General features: G+C 41.6%; 1 long non-coding RNA gene across 1 annotated transcript; it reads right to left on the reverse strand.

Annotated features, from left to right (window-relative positions):
• Positions 1-2,134: 2,134 nt before the first annotated feature.
• LOC147706761 (uncharacterized) lies at positions 2,135-2,644 on the reverse strand. The gene is made up of 3 exons (XR_015296424.1): positions 2,584-2,644; positions 2,392-2,478; positions 2,135-2,291 (listed from the first exon to the last, which is right to left on the reverse strand). It is a non-coding gene; the product is annotated as an uncharacterized LOC147706761 (long non-coding RNA).
• Positions 2,645-5,080: the final 2,436 nt, after the last annotated feature.

The following is a 5,080-nucleotide window of genomic DNA, read 5'->3' on the forward strand; positions in this document are numbered from 1 at the left end:
AGAGTTATTCAGATTAAAATCAGCACCAATAGTGCTTATAATAAACCAATTGCGAGCAGTCATAACACAAGGGAATTAGCCATAATCAAAATATAATTCAGTTAAGGTCAAGGATATATCTACTTAGTTTGTAAGTCAAACAAAAGAGATAAATCAGCAGGAAGTCTAACATGGAAATCCTCAGTTCAAAAGAAAAAGTCTATTTTTAAAATCGGATATTAGTTTGACATGGGCACTGCTCTGTATGAAGCAAGGAAAGGTCCTGGCATTAATCAAATAAACAGACTGTCAAGGAATCTGCCTTCTAGGAAGCAAGCAAAAGGTCTGAAGGTCTCTGGTATTTTCAAAGAAAGTCTGGCACACATCACAGAAAAGGACATTGCACTATTGAAGCTAAACAATACGCCATTTTAAAATGAATAGATATGGCTTTGGCAGAAACAGACTTGAATATTGCAATATTCAAGAACATCTTAGATTGGCTTGTTTCTAAGGCACGCAGATAGAGCCAATATGAGACAACAACTCCATGAAATGAGAATTATTTTGACTATTTTATGAAAAGGAAAAACAGAAGAGGAAAGAATGTGCATGTAAGAAACTAGTTTGTGCTACTTTCAAAGCCAGGGTTTCTTTAATTGTCAGTGCAAACAAGCCGAAGGCCCTGCAAAATTAATTTTATTATGTAATTATGCTAACTTACGTAATTTAAAACTCTGGCATGCCTTATCACTGGATTGGAACTCTGGGATTTTGACATTTAGCTAGCTGGAAACGGCTCTAGCTGTGCTTCAATTTCGCAGTAAATAACTAGGTTGAAATTCAAGTTTTTATGTTTTGAAGTGCAGGGTTTTTTAGTACCTAAGGGGAAACTGCAGCCTCCGCAGGCCTATCAGTGACAGGCATACTTCCTTTCTTTGAAGAAGCAAACTGTCTGGGGTTTTTGGTCCTTCCATGAGTTATGCATTGCTTTCTCTATATGCAGTGACTTATTGGAGATGTGTTCAAGTGTGACACAATTCTTCCCAATGGGCGACTGGAGATAGCTGGTATGAAAGATATGACATTGCGGGCCGCGGAGTCATCCTTACGCTTCTCTGGGTATTGGGAAAGAGGGCCATCAATGCGTCGCAACGGAAGAGTTGGGCTAAAAACTTTATAAATGTGACTAGGCGAGGGAGAGGTGGACTTGCAATCCAGCTTTGAGATGCTTCCTTTCCTCAACTTTTTAGGGTCATTAAAGCTTGTATTCTTTGCTCACTATTGTGAGACAACCATCTCAGGCATTCCCTAGGATTATTTTACAGAAGACAGGAGGCCTACTGCATAATTTTTATCTGACACCAGACCTGCAACTGGTGAGCTTGGAGCTAGCATCTGTTTTCGCTGGTTCATGATCCCTCGTAATCTTCCATACAGGGTCGGACTGGGAACAGCAATCAGCCCTGGCAGATTGCTGTTCGGACCACTCCCAGGGCAGTGGGGGCGGGGTTTTGCTAGTAAAAAGTACTGCTCCCACTTTTGTTACAGGGGCCGATATTGCAGAACCAGATACCAGTGACAAAACCTGCCTCCCCGCCCACAAAACCGGCCCCCACCCCTACGGCCCACCATGAAAACGCTCGGTGCCCGCTACAACCAGTCTGGCTCTGCTTCCATAGATGAGGAGTGAATATCACGTGGCTGTTTACGTAGTGTCAGCCCTGGCTCGGCCCACACCACACTGGATACCCTCCCAGGTGAGTTGGTTGCTCTACAAATTACCTTGGTACAGATATAGGTGGTCCCAGTGTGGAACCGTTTAGAAGCACAAAGAAAACAAATTGAAGATTTGAAAAAGAAGTTAGAGAGAGACACTTGAGATTCAGTGTTAATCAATCACATTGAATCAATACACAATATATGGTTCACAATTTAATGAAATCACGGATTGATTCAATAATTTACAAATGACCAAACAGCAATAGTGCCCCAGGGAGGGATGGGAATAGTGCAAGGAAGGTGTGTGGGTTTTGGGGATAAGTACTGAAATGGTACTGGTCAATGAGACCCAATTCTAACAATGATTGCAAAACGTGTTGGTTTACAAACTCAACCACACTAAGTACATGAATGTTAGAAGACATTGAAACAAAAGCCTTCAACGATAACCATTTGGGTTAATAAAACAATATGGTTGGTTCATAGGCAGAAAAAAATGATTGTCGACATTTCGACCCCTCAATTTCTAGGTAACAGTGTAACCTTAGGCTGGGGTCTTCATCAGGACAAACGAGGAAGGGGCAAGGAACCTGTGAGGAGGGAGGGGCAGAGAGTCAATATGATTCAATGTGTAAATGGAAAAAGACATAAATCGTGTGTGGTTCGTACATAAAGACAGAAAATGGTTACCGTGATTGTCAGTCATCACAGGTGTAAAATTTCATGGTGGGTGTGGGCCAAAAAGCTCCAAGCGAGATAGTAAGGAAAGTTGAAATTCTGAAAACATAAAATGAACGTATGTAAACGAGTGGAACGTGTCTCAAAAACAAAAGGACTACGTTAATGCATATGAATTCACTAAGATCCATAGAGCCAACTCACTGGACCATGGAGGTTGATAGCATCAATTTTGTAACGCCGCCAGGGACCGGTCTGCACAAACCTAAGGGAGATAAAAAGACCAACACTTTATTGTGTCCACAGCAAGACTGGGACTAAAACACAACGTGACTGTGGTCAGGTCGCATGTTAAGCGGTACGTGACCGAATCGGAAAGCATCTATATGCCAAACAGTGTGCAACCTGGGTGGGGACCTTGCTTGTCGGATTTAAACAAAGCTGTGTGTGAAGGGGATTTGACAGATGACAACCGCTGTGAACGAGTGGTGGCTAAATTAGTAAAATCATGAGTCAAATGGTACCCGTGCGAGGCGGCCCATCGTGGGGACTACCATACTGACAAAAGGGTCATGGATCGTCAGGCCGAAGGTGCTCTAATGTAAATAGTGTGGGGCAACCAAAGGGTGTACGATTGTAACCGTCCCATCTTCGATACAAACCCAAAAACCCTGTGAACACACTTCAAAACAGCCGAATACTTACAGAGTGCATCCAAGCGGGATGCAATCTATCGGAAAAAAAAGAACGGGGCTGCCATCCATCAGGGTCGGGACTCGCGTTTGCGGGGAACGGGATTTTGATATTAATTTATGAGTATGATAAATTTAATACAGAAACCCATTCGTCTGTTTTGGACCGCTTTTATCTGTCATTGAGGAAAGGACCACCCCCGCATTGGTTAGACAAACCCCATTAACTGACGCCACTCTGAAGAACCACTTACAACTGATGAAGTTTTAAGAGTTTATATAAAGATTAATTTGAATGCGATACAATCCACTCAGGATAAATCTCAAAGTATACAAAATACAAAATCAGTTAAAATCTCAGTTGCTTTAAGCTTCGGTGTGAAGCGGTTTCTTCTGCGTCATCTGCAGTAAGACAAAAACAATCATCAAGTTAATCTGTCCCTACTCTATGCTATGTGACAACCCTACTTCGCAAGTTCTTCCCTAAAAAGGTGTCAGCAGTTTGTCTCCCTAAGAAGTCAAACTCTCTTTAGCCTCTAAAGGAAATCTTAAGTTTCAGAAGCAGTACCCTATCTGCCTACCCATCTGCTCTCTAAGGGTCCTCGGCCTACTGCTCCCTTACGCTATGATGTCTCAGCGCATCTGCTCAAGGCATCTACCCTCGCCCTTGCTCTGAGCAATTCGCCCTTCTCTGATTGCCCTCTCCTGCTTGCCAATTGCTCACATGGCTCTTCCCTGATTGCTCTCTCCTCCCCGGGGTGCTGTCCCTAAAATACACAATCACAGTGTGGGTGGAACGCCCCTTGACGCCCACCACGGACTTCCCCCGATGATGTCAACTTCCTGCTTCTTCCATTGGTCCATTCCTTACGTCGTCCGTCAAGTTGACCCTTCTCCTTTGGATGTCATCTTCATCATTTCATCGTCGACATTTATTGATTCTTTCAGATCATGTAACATAGAAACTTAGACAAGGCCTTAACTCTATGTCTCTTAACTTGACCCTGCTAGGTCCTGTGAATGGTCTTGACAAAACATAGTCCACTTAAAAAGTGTCTCTCCTCACGTTCGAGCAATAAGCTCCGTCCGGCATTGTCACCTTAAATCTAACAAGTGCTAGACTTCTCGGCTCTCATGTCCACATCAAGCTATTTACGACCTTCACAAGACCACTAAATTACATTTCATGTGACTATGCTCCTTTGAGCTCTTGGTCAGTCAGGTTAGAAACACAAATGACCTAAACTCTCCCATTATTCCTTCAAAAAAACCCTTTACACAGCATAACCTTTGGCATACATTTCTATTCGTATTTTAGCAAAGCCTTAGTTATACTTAAACATTCTACATCAAATATATGAAATATATTGAATACGACTACATAGAATATAACTTATGCATTTTCCTTGGTTACATCTTTATGTAAGTTCTTTTATACATTTATCCACGTTTACGTCTTTCCACATTATTTTCTCGCCGCTTCTCCCAATGTAAAGTTACACATTTAAAGTTACACACGTACACGAATTCTCCTGTGCACGCTCTACATTTCATAAGCATTTATACACATTTCTATACAATTTGCCCTTCATGTATACGGGGTTTCTAAACTTAATGCATTTCATCATGCGAATACATTTACATTTCCTATAACAGGTTATCACATTCATTGGCCCTTATGCTGCAGTTGCCAACTTTTCATTACGATATGCATTTCATTCCTACGTTTATAACATATAAGTCTAAATATGGCTACTACATATTTTTCGTTCAAATTGCGCTCTCTCAGTTCCCCCCTTTGATGACTTTTAGGAGTCATCACTAAAGGCAATTTGAATACATAGTTATACTGAACTAGTTACATCAGTTCCTCTTTTTATCGATTCAAGTGTTCTCAGACTTTTATACTGTTGATCTTGTAAAACAGCTAGTCTCCTTTCTTGGTCTCTCATCGATCTTTGTAACTTGTTCGACCTATACCATTTATACAATTTTACTAATCCTAATAA

The sequence above is a fragment of the Lissotriton vulgaris genome, chromosome 6, assembly GCF_964263255.1.
Source record: "Lissotriton vulgaris chromosome 6, aLisVul1.2, whole genome shotgun sequence".
Classification (NCBI taxonomy): Eukaryota; Metazoa; Chordata; class Amphibia; order Caudata; family Salamandridae; genus Lissotriton; species Lissotriton vulgaris.